The sequence below is a fragment of the Acomys minous genome, assembly GCF_964271855.1.
Source record: "Acomys minous genome assembly, chromosome: 15".
Classification (NCBI taxonomy): domain Eukaryota; kingdom Metazoa; phylum Chordata; class Mammalia; order Rodentia; family Muridae; genus Acomys; species Acomys minous.
The window spans coordinates 36,388,937-36,401,404 of NC_140497.1; positions in this window are offsets into that span (position 1 = coordinate 36,388,937).

A 12,468-nucleotide genomic window follows, 5' to 3' on the forward strand; every position below is an offset into this window, starting at 1 on the left:
ATTCTAGAATAATACTTATCAGGTAGAAAAAGCCACACGGGCCAGTAAGTGGGCGAAGCATGCTCGCACACACACACACACACACACACACACACACACACACACACACACACGCAGAGGAGGGGGGGAGGAGAAGAGGGAGGAAGAGAGAGAAGTAGGGAGGAGGAAGAAGAGGAAGAGGAAGAGGAAGAAGAAGGGATTAGAAATAGAATTTCTAGATAGAAAAGAACAGAAATAGAAAAAGCCATATGGATGCTCCTAACGCAATTCTCTTTTGACCAAGATAGCTGGCATTAGTGACACCCTTCAGAATTTATGTAGTTCAAAGATGGGCTTCTCATAATCCATCTAATTTGTCACTCTAGCTCCTGCAACATGAATATGAATGAAACATGGCACACGACAGTGGACAGTCACAAATGCAATCACGTCACATCCAATTTTAGCTGTTGTTCTGGCTCTGCTGTCTTTATTAGCACGCATCCACATCCCAGTCCTGGCATGTAGTAGGTAGTTACTGATCTGGAAACTGCCTTCTCCTTACACTCAATCAGAACGGAGAATCTGTTAGGGAGTGACGCTTTCACTGTCTCTCTCTATTACAATGTCCTCATATACCAGTGTATTGTTGTTATGTCTCATGCTCCCAGGATGTCAGGAAGTATTTTATGGCTCGTCAGGCTGTGCTGCATGCTATGGAACATAATCCTTGAAAAATATGATGAGTGCTTTGGCTACAGTATATGCTCACTGCTCTGTCGGATGCTAAGCCAACGCTCATGTCAAGTCGAAGCTGCAACAGAGAGAGTTTGGACTTGAGATCTAGTAAATGTATTCCCATTAAAGGATGGACAGTGAGTCGCTGCCAGTCACAGAAGGGCCATTATGGATGACAATGACTTCATCAAAGTTGTCTAAAGATTGAAATTTTGTGGGGCCATCTTTCCTCTAAGTCACCAGTATTCCTCAGCTGGGAAAGACAGGCTCTACTTACTGTCTTTAAAAGTGTGCAGGGACTGTGTAATGTGGCAGCACTTGCCCCATAACTAAGACAGTGGCTGTTTTAGTTTTGAGGCCTTTCTTTCCTTTTCTAAAGATTTATTTATTTATTATGTATACAGTGTTCTGCCTGCATGTGTGCCTGCATGTACACCTGCATGCCAGAAGAGGGCACCAGACCTCATTACAGATGGTTGTGAGCCACCATGTAGATGCTGGGAATTGAACTCAGGATCTTTGGAAGAGCAGATTCTTACCCTCTGAGCCATCTCTCCAGTCCCTCCGTTTCTATTTCTTAGCATGGTTAGGAGGAATCAAACCCAAGGTCTCATGACAGTCAGGCAGGCGGGCATTCTACCACTGAGGCACAACCCCAGTCGCAGGCGCACCACTTTGGAATCACAGTATCATGCAGCTTTGATGCTCGTGGTCATGAAGGCCATTCTTCTTCCCCAATAATCTTTAGCGAAACAAGAAAATGTCTGTTTTATATAGCAAGGCTTTTCAGAGATAAGTAAGATTGAAAACCATAGAGTCTTTCTCCTGGCACGTACCGCACATACCCAAGGAGGGGATTTGCGCTATGCCTCCGCTCTCCTGAAACACGGAGAAGGGAAAGGTTTTTCTGACAGAAGACCGTTACGCTATTCTCATCCCCTCACTCATTTGGGGTGATGTACACTTAGGGGCTTCTAATTCAGAAGGTTTGCCAAAACTTGTTCCCTTTCTGCTTCCAGCATATGATGTCAGCCGCGAACTTCAGGGCTGCCTTTACGCTTCCGTTAAATTGTGCTCATTGTCACTGTTGCTGTGTGTGTATGATGTCCTTAGGTGGGCTCTCATGCCACGGTACTCATGTGGTGGTCAGAGGGCAACCAAAGCGGCCAGTTCTGTTCATCTGTGTTTATGTGTGTTCTGTACAGACAAGAGATCTAACTCAGCTCACCAGGACAGTGCCATAGGAGACTTTCCCTCTAAACCATCTCACAGACACCTTGGGTTTGTGGGGGTTTTGTTGTTGTTGTTGTTGTTGTTTGTCTGTTTAAGTAATATTCCTGTAAACTCATGCTGTCTTTCTAAAAAAAAAAAAAAAGGATTTATTCATAAAAAAAAACAGCATGAGTGTTTGGCTTGCATGTATGCATGCATACTGAGTATGTGTATGTGTGTGTGTGTGTGTGTGTGTGTGTGTGTGTGTGTGTGTGTGTGTGTGTGTGTGTGTGCCTGGTGTCCTCAGGGGCCAGAAGAGGGTGTCTGATCCCCTGGAACAGGAGTCCCAAGCCTTTGTAAGCCTCCACAAGAGAGCTGGGGAGCAAACTTGCATCCTTTGAAAGAGCAAGTGCTTTTAAACACTGAGTATCTCTACACTCCCCCCCCCCCCTTTTTTTAAAAAGATTTATCTCTTTAGCCAGACATGGTAGCACATGCCTTTAATCCCAGCACTTGGGAGGCAGAGGCAGGCAGATCACTGCGAGTTCGAGGCCAGCCTGGTCTACAAAGCGAGTCCAGGGCAGCCAAGGCTATCACAGAGAAACCCTGTCTCGAAAAATAAAAAAAAAGATTTTCTTTATTATGTGTACAGTGTTCTGCCTGCATATATACCTGTAGGCCAGAAGAGGGTATCAGATCATGTTATAGGTGGTTGTGAGCCACCATGTGGTTGCTGGGAATTGAACTTATGACCTCTGGAAGAGCAGACAGTGCCCTTAATCACTGAACCGTCTCTCCAGCACTGCCCCTGCCTGGTTTTTAGTGGTCAGACCCCTGACCCCAGCTACTGATATTTCTTCTTCCTTGCTTTCCATGAAGCAATTGATTGGTTTCCTACTTAGAAAATAATAATACTTAGGGTTTTTTTTTGTTTGTATTTTAAAGAATGATACTTAGTTTTTAACAACCAAAATTTTCCTATGGGTATTACAAAGGCCACCTAGTTTGTAGGAAAATGATGCAGACACTTGGATGGCTTTGTGCCATTATGTGGCAAAATTTCGATCCAGGCGACATGCTGGAGCAGAAAGGGACGGGACCACGTGTTAGATGAAATCTAATTTTCAGGCAGCCGCCATCCCACGTCCTGCCCTCGCTGTCCTTCTCAGCGCTTATGTGACATCGTCACTACCACAGATTTACTTGTCCCAGCATGAAATAATTCACACTCCACACGTGCACTAGAGACTTGGTGAGGACCCACACGGAGGGTGCTATTCTGCTTTCATCATTGTTTTTAGGCTCCAGCCGGCCATTTTTGGGCTACCAACCCACTTTTGTGAAATGACAAGAAGAACAGTTTAAAAGCATATGTAATAAACAGTATTATGTACATCAATTGGAAGCATATAAGGCAGAAAATAGTATGCCATACTTACTAGATGTATCCATTAAAACAATTAACATAGCTTGTAGCTATATGCAACCTTGAAACCTGATCAATTTTAGGCATTTCTGTGAATACCATGTTTCTTTTCTTATTTATTTATTTATTTATTTATTTATTTATTGGTTTTTTGAGACAGGGTTTCTCTGTGTAGCCTTGGCTGTCCTGGACTCACTATGTAGACCAGGCTGGCCTTGAATTTATAGCCATCTGTCTGCTTCTGCCTCCCGAGTGCTGGGATTAAAGGCATGCACCACTATGCCTGGCTTTCTTTTCTTTTTAAATGTATGTTTTGTAGCGAGGCAAGCTACCTTGTAGCTGTTTGCTAGAGCTGTCTGCTAGGAGTGAGTTACGGTCTGAACTGCAAACTGTCCTGTGTTTTCCATCACCTCTAAAACTTATAAAGACTGGGCATCTTAGGCAGGGCGGTGGTGGCGCGGGCCTTTAATCCCAGCACTCGGGAGGCAGAGGCAGGCGGATTGCTGTGAGTTCGAGGCCAGCCTGGTCTACAAAGTGAGTCCAGGAGAGCCAAGGCTACACAGAGAAACCCCTGTCTCGAAAAACAAAAACAAACAAACAAACAAAAAAGACTGAGCGTCTTTAGTTCCAAGATTCAAAATTGGGCATGCTCCAAAATCTGAAGTATTTTGAACTCCAGCATGATGCCCCAGGTGGAAAATTCTACCTTAAGATTTCCCCTCCTTTGTTTAATGGCTAAAAATACTGTACAGGATTATCCTTAGGGTATGTTCAAAAGGAGAATGTGAAACATAATTTGGGTTTTATACTTTGTTTTCATTCTCTAAGTGACTTATTAAATATGCTAATGTTCCCAAATTAAAAAAAAAATCCAAAATCTTTTATTATGGAGTATTTCAGTTAAAGGATATTCAAATTACACAAATATTTGTCTAGAATCTTTCAGTTTAATTAATTAGTTAATTAATTAATTTCAGTTTTTTGAGACAGGGTTTCTATATGCAGTCCTGGCTGGCCTGGAACTCACTCTGCGGATCAGGCTGGTTTCGAACTCAGAGATCCACCTACCTCTGCCTCCTGAGTGCTGGGATTAAAGGCGAGTGCCACCACGCCCTGCTCTGTTTTTTGCTTTTGTTTTTAATGATTAAGTTCTTTGGATTTTATTTTAATACACTATTCAGAGATACCATTTCTCCCCCAAAATGAATATATTCAGCATTTTAAAAAAAGTGTTGCCTGTATGCCACCTTTTCCTGAATTAAGCCAGAGGGTCAGCTTGGGTTGTGGGAGAAGAGACTTTTAAGTAGTCTCTTATTTAATCAAACAAAATAAAGCATGCTCAAAACCTCCTACGGACCTTGCTAAGAGCTTTTTGGTTTTTTTTGTTGTTGTTGTTTTCTGTCCACACATAGATCTTCCACGCAAACATCTTTGGCTCCAGATGGCTCACAAAGCATCTTGTGATGAAGTGGTGTTGAGCAAGGGGACCCATCGATAGCCTGGTATTATTAGCAGCTAGATCTGGATGGCTCACTTCAATCAGAACACACTGGGTGAACACACTGAGTGCTACGGCTTGCGCTTGTGCCAACTCAGGTTCTTCTCTGGGCTCCAAGTGATTTTTAGAAATGTTTTATTATGTCTGTAATTAGCCTTGGTGAAGAAGGAAACCCTTTGCTTCTGCGTGACGCACGGAAGCTTTCATTACGAATAAGTACCCATGACCCCCGGTGCCTAACTGTAAACAGTGGTAGTTACTAGCCTCATTAGGCGGCTAGCAGATGGCTTACAAAGTCCTCACCGGAGTTTCAACCCATTGCTGGCTTGCAGAGAGTACAAATGTTTGTCTTTAAGTGGTTTAATATATGTCAGAGGGGTCTGGGTCTCATTTTCATTAGCGTGAATGCACTCTGATTTTAACAAGGAAGAGGTCTTTGATATGCTTTTGTTCGCTGACTCTACTTGAACAGATATTCAGACTGCTTTCAGACTTCCCGCCAACAGGAGTGTTGTTGTCACCTTCTCTTTCTTATTCTGCCTACTCTGCCTGTATCTGTTCCCTGCCACAATTAGCTACCATGACGGATACACCTAGCAAATGCTCAGTAGCTGTTTGTTGCTCTCTACTTAGGCAGTCTTTACCAAAGACCATTACCAAGGCAAAGAACCACATACTCTCTACCTAAAAGTACAGAATGGTGGACATCTGAGAAGGTGCACTACAGCAGTGTGACTTTTCATAGGTATACATATATTTTTCGGGGGTCTAAAAAAACAAACAAAATAATTTATTTATTGTATATAGTATTTTGCCTGCATTTGTGCCTACAGGCCAGAAGAGGGCCCCAGATCTCACTATAGATGGTTGTGAGCCACCATATAGTTGCTGGGAATTGAACTCAGGACCTTTGGAAGAACAGCCAGTGCTCTTAACCTCTGAGCCATCCACTGCAGCCCATAAATTAACTCACTCTCTTCTTCCTTCCTTCCTTCCTTCCTTCCTTCCTTCCTTTCTTTCTTTCTTCCTTCCTTCCTTTCTTTCTTTCTTTCTTTTTTCTCTCCCTCCCTCCCTCCCTTCCTCCCTCCCTCCCTCTTTCTCTTTCTTTTCTTTTCTTCTTCTTTGTCTTCTTCTTCTTCTTTATCGTCTTCTTCTTCTTCTTCTTCTTCTTCTTCTTCTTCTTCTTCTTCTTCTTCTTCTTCTTCTTCTTCTACTTCTTCTTCTTCTTCTTCTTTTTGAGACAGGGTTTCTCTGTGCAGCCTTGCCTGTCCTGGACTCTTTGTAAACCAGACTGGCTCGAACTCACAGAAATCTGCCTGCCTCTGCCTCCTGGATGCTGGGATTAAAGGTGTGCGCCACCACACCCAGCTCTAGCTGAGCATTTCTATAGTCAGTATTTTATTGCTTCACTTAATTGTGTAAAGTCTGAATATCTAAGGGGAAGTTACCATCCTCCTGCTTTATAGACAGCTTAGAACCATTCAGAGCTCTGAGTCCAGACTCCTTGCTACTTTGAACTGTACAGTTGTCTTACACTAGCGTGCGTGCTTCAGCCCGCACGTGCCAGCGTTCCGTTGTTCTTTTCAGCATCACTTGGGGGAAGAGCACATGTACTAACTAGTGCTTACCACTTGGTTCTGCTAGGTTCAAATCTTGCCTCTGCCATTTGAAAGCAGCGTGCCTTTACCACGCTTAGTGATTGGAGGCATTTGTGGTACTGAGCCTGGGTGGGCAAAGAGTTGGATACAGGGTCATCAAGGAAAATTGCAGGTCAGTCTTGGGAGCTGTGTGTTCTGGTTAGGCAGGGAGTTGTTAGATGTGAGAGAACCCAGGCAACTGCAGCTGTGTCTCCTGATGTTCAGAACACCCCTTAGTGGGATAAATATCCTTCAAGCTCACTTCAGTTCTTCCTACTATGCCAGGAACTAAGGTGTCAGGGCCCCGTGTTCTTTATGGACTTATTTATTTATTGATTTCGGTTTTTTGAGACAGGGTCTCTCTGTGTAGCCTTGACTGTCCTGGACTTGCTTTGTAGCCCAGGCTGGCCTCGAACTCACAGCAGTCTGCCTGCCTCTGCCTCCCGAGTACTGGGACTAAAGGTGTGCGCCACCACACTTGGTAAAAATGTGTAGTCCAGGCTGGCCTTGAATTTATAATCATCCTGCCTCCTCCTCCTTCAGCAAATCCTACCGGTGTGTGTCACCATAACTGGCCTTTATGGACTTTTCAAGAGCATCATGGGAAGAAATATGGTAAGAGGGAGATCCAATCCACCCTGATTTGAGGAAGGAAAAGGGTAGTCTTACTCCATGAATATGCTACTCACCTCATAGATAGTAATAAACACCCTAACAACCCACGTCACAGGCGGATGGCGTTCAGGACAGTCCACCTCAGTCTCTCTGGAGCATGTTCCCTACTTTGCTTTGTTAGGTAGACGTCCACTGTGCTTGTCTTTGTCTCTCCGCTGAGTTTTTTTTCTTGAGAGAAAAGAGCCAAAGCAGAAATCTTAGTAAGGTTCTATAATGAGCCTTCACCTTTCCTCCTAGGGATGGAGTGAGAATTAAATATGCAAATCACGGGGGTGGGGCAGGGGACAGGAGGGAGGGGAAAGCCCTTGATGAGGGCTGTGATTATATAACTGACGGGACTACTGCTAGTTCTAACCCAAACTACCGCAGAGGGAAGTCACTCGTCTGTGTGTTCAGGGTTACACAGGGGAATTCATGCTGAATGCTGACACTGCAGATTCTGCTTGGTTTGTTTGTTTGTTTGTTTTGTTTTGAGACGGGGTCTGGCAATGTGCAGCTCATCCTGTTCCTCTGACTGGTGATCTTCTTGCCTCTGCTTGCCAAGTGCTGGAAGTGTACATCACACTGAAAGGATGAGAATGGGGATTTAACAACAACAACAACAACAACAACAACAACAACACAACGACAATAGGCCAAAAAAAGAAATACAAGGTCTCACAATTTTTGAACCTCACCACCTTATGGAAACTTTTGAAATTGCTGAGTGTATTAGGTCCAGATTCAGCATACCACAGGCAGCTCTGTCCAAGGCCCCACAGAAGAAAATAAATACAGACCAAAGAATGCAGCAGACACCAGCCAGCCGTACTAACCTGTTCGTAGTAGCTCTGTGCCCTTGTAGCGGATTCTGCCAATGACATTATTTTATAAGTTTAACCTGGTCTGACTAGCTTGGATCCTTCTGTTGTGAGGCTGGCTGGTTAGAATTCTGCCTGGAACCCTGTCTCTTACAACTTGCTGTAAGGAGGAGTCATTCGGTTTGATTACTTACAACAAAACAACAAAAACATTGACTGATGAAGGCAAATTGCAAGATTTCCATTGGTAGAAACCAAGGCCTTTAAATTATCCACAGAGTTGTCACTCTGAATGTGTAAACCAGCTCTCTAAGTGTCCCGGGAAGTTTAAATAATCATTTAAAAAAATTCCTATAAAGCTTCTACCAGCGTCGGGGAGCTGTTATAATATGCTGCGACCTTGTAAGACAAGGCTTGGTTCTTGATACACTTTAGCAATACTACTGAAACTTGGTTATGAGCCTGGTAGACCCGCACCGAGTCCTTCCCAGCCTGGCTGTTCTCAGCCACAGCTGAAGCCAGGCCAGCCTGGGTTCCTATCATGGGTGCTGACCGCATGCCGGTCCAGCCCACCAGGAATGCAGTCCAGATGATGGAAAGATACTTACAGATTCTTAGGAAGAATCTGAAGTGTCAGCCGGGCATGGTGGTGCACGCCTTTAATCCTAGAGGCAGGAGGATCGCTGTGAGTTCGAGGCCAGCCTGGTCTACAAAGCGAGTCCAGGACAGCCAAGGCTACACAGAGAGACCCTGTCTCAAACAAACAAACAAACAAACAAACAAACAAGAAGTGTCCTACAAGCTCATGCTTTACATGGCTTGTTCTCCGCTGATGGTGCTGTTTGGGGAAGCTGTGTAACTCTGGAAGTTTGGTCCAGCTGCAGGAAGTAGGCCATTGGGGTGGGGGATGGGGAGGGGGTGGGGGCAGGTCTTTGGGTATGTGTTCTCTCTGCTCAGTTCCAGTGTATGTGTGTGTATGTGTATGTGTATGTGTGTGTGAGTGTGTGTGTGTGTGTGAGTGTGTGAGTGTGTATGTGTGTGTGAGTGTGTGTGTGTGTGTATGTGTGTGTGTGTATGTGTGTGTGAGTGTGTGTGTGTATGTGTGTGTGAGTGTGTGTATGTGTGTGTGAGTGTGTGTGTATGTGTGTGTGTATGTGTGTGTGAGTGTGTGTGTGAGTGTGAGTATGTGTGTATATGTGTGTGTGTGTATGTGTGTGTGAGTGTGTGTGTGAGTGTGAGTATGTGTGTGTATGTGTGTGTGAGTGTGTGTGTGTCTTGTTCCTAGTACTCCATTCCTCTCATCTCTCTCCTCTTCTTCTCTTTTTCTCCTCCCTCCCCCTCTCTTCCTCCCTCCCTCCCTCCCTCTCTCTCTCTCTCTCTCCCTCTCTCTCTCTCTCACACACACACACACACACACACACACACACACTTCTACCACTAGGAACTAGGGGCTCTTATCAGAAAGGAGGAGTCAAAACCAGGAAGGCAGAATGCTTCAATTGGGAGGAGCTAAGGGCCACACCCCCCCATCCTCCCAGGGTGCTCCTTGCCCGCTTGGGAACAGGCCTTGTGATGTGGGAACTCACCAGCCACAAGCATACTAAGGCTACTGATCTTGTGAACAACTAACAAGAGACCCCAGCACTATTGTTTCCCTCCATCCTGCCCTATCTACTAGTCTGTGTCTGCTCCAGTCCAGTCTCTTGCCTAGCCTGAGGCTCTGCAGCTGTCACTTTCAGGGGAAGGATGGCCCTGCAAGCAGGTTCCATTTGCTGTCTGTCCTTTAGGGCATGAATGAACCGGGAACTTACCAAGACCTGAGCTCAGCTAATGGGGAGAAGCCTACAAACAAAATTACAATATTGTCTCCTAGCTTGCTGCCTCATTCTGTCTCTACTCTGCGTCTGGGGTTTGTGTGTGTGTGTGTGTGTGTGTGTGTGTGTGTGTGTGTGTGTGTGTGTGTGTGTGTACAGCCAAAATGTCAAGTAATTATACCAGGCCAAAGGGGGGAAAGGCCAAATGTATATGTCACACTCAAAACCAAACTGTACTTCTTGTGCCAAAAAACAAGTGGCTATTTTACACTAAGTCACTTCTTTAAAAGCCATGTTTCACTCGCCAGGAACTGGAGGAAGACCACCTAGTCCTTCAAGGTCTAGCACCTCGGCCTGCCTGCAGATTGCTGGGTGTGGGCAAGGGTGGGGGCGGGGCATGCTAGAGGACTAACGGCTGGAGCTGGAAAGAAGGCAAGAAGTGTGTGCGTGTGTTCAGTTTTCACTCCTTTGAAACCCACCTGCCCGGTGGGAGCCATACATAATTGATGGTGTTACTATGCGGCAGTAGGATTACTGAGATCTGCTAATATTGATGAATGCTTTTTCATTTTTACTGCGCTTTTCAAGTATGCCAGAAACATTAAAAGTTCATAAAAGAAAATAACTTGGCTCCATCGTGCCTGAGCACGTACCTGAAAATGAATCCGTGGTACCACAAGCTTACCAGCCATCTGTGCTTTTGGGGACAGTCTCATTTGTCACTATCTGTGGTCCCAGGTGTCTGGACGTTCCAGATAAACTTGGGTTTGGAAATTAGCCTTTAGCAGAAGCAACACAGTTCTGGGAGACAAAATCCTATTTGATTCCAGAAGTACTTTGAAAAAAAAAAAAGTCGTCACTTGTAGATAAGATGCTTAAATGGTCACCGATGAGAATTTGTTATATCAAACAATATGGATTGGCCTCGTAAGCTTAAAATTTATCCCTTAAATAGAAGCTAGCTTAGAGCCATCTCTAAGGCCAAGGCTTTTCTGAACGCATAGCTCCTACTGCTGTAGCCAACAGTGCAGAGTTTTGTCCTCAAAAGCAGATAGGACACAAATCCTTTTTATGCCTGTACACTTACTTGAGAGAGAACTAGGCTCTGGCATGACGATTCATAACAGTAGCAAAATTACAGATATGAAGTAGCAACGGAAATAATTTTATGGCGAGGGGTGTGTGTTTGTATGTGTCACCACAACACGAGGAACTGTTTTAAGGGGTTGCAGCATTAGGAAGGTTGGGAGCCACTGGGCTGGACCCTTACTAAAAGGTTATGTTAGTCCCTCCCTCAGCTTTGGGCACTGCTGGAAGGTCAGGTTGCATCATTGTTTAAGGACATGGGGGACTCAGCTCTGGATGGCCACTGGGTCCATACTGGACTGTGTGTGACCTGGAAATGAACCTTTCGGTGACAAGGCAGGGAGAGGTCAGGGGTTGTGGTCCTCCAGCGTCAATCACTGCTTTTGTACACTGCACACACAGCAGACACAGACTGTTTATCTTTTTTTAGGGCAAGGACAAAACCACAAATCAATGCATACCATGGCCCCAGGATGCACAAAGGACACGGTAGATTTGTGCACTTTCTCCCAAGGGAGCATGCTTTCCAGGAGAAACTCTGACTTTCGGTCCACTATTCCCAGGGCTGACTGACAGCGCACAGAGTATGAAGGCTTGTGAAAAATCCAGTTCAAGAAAACCTGCCATTCACCACCCACACATGCTCATAGGGGAAGCACGGGCCATGATACCGGAAGCTCAGCTTGGTTCTTGATATTTAATGTCACCAAATATTGTCTATTTACTTATTTAAAATAATTCTGATTTTCTTAATTTTGAGCATACATAAAAGTACATTTTGTCCTTCCTGGGGGACAGATATCTTGGAAACATTGCTTTGAGGTTATTTTATACATTTTTTTTTTAACATACACCTAGGTAAAGTTGCCGTCAAGTCCTCTCCCCAGCCTATACTTCCAGGCTTTACACTATCATCCTCGATGGTCTTAAATTACAAAGAAAACTAACCCTGACTTTGAGGTAGATAGTAACAGACAGGCTGGTGGACCAGAGAAAGTCATCTTTTAAAACTTTCACCAAAGAGGGTTAAATTGGTTTCAAAGTTCTTTTGAGTTGAGCTGGATGCAGACTCCCTTCAGGAAAAAAAAAATCGTTTTTTTTTTCCCTTCTCATTGGTATCCTAACCATGGAACTGTAAATAGAGAATTATAAAGCTTGATCAGAGAAGGAAAGTTCAGAGAAGAGAGCGATTAAGGCACTCAGGGTCTCTCAAGTGCAAGGGGATGGCAGAGGACTGGGAAGTTTGAGCGTGTGTGCAACTTTTTATCCTGCCCTGATGTGTGATTATGCCTGCTAGCTCGTGATACGTAACACGTCACACCGCTACGTTCATTTGCAAATCGGATTCCAATCCAGTGTGTTTATAGGAAAGGAAACAAATGGTGTTAAGAACACGAAGCAAATCTCATAAAGGAGAGTGTTGTATTTTCTCCTCTTCCTCCTCCTCCTCCTCCTCCTCTTCCTCCTCCTCCTCCTCCTCCTCCTCTGCTTCCTCCTTGTAGAGACAGAGTCACATGTCGCCAAGACTGGCTTCGGACTTGCTCTATAGCTGGAGACCAGCTTGAACGTCTTGTCCTCTTGCCTCCGCTAGCGCTGGGATCAG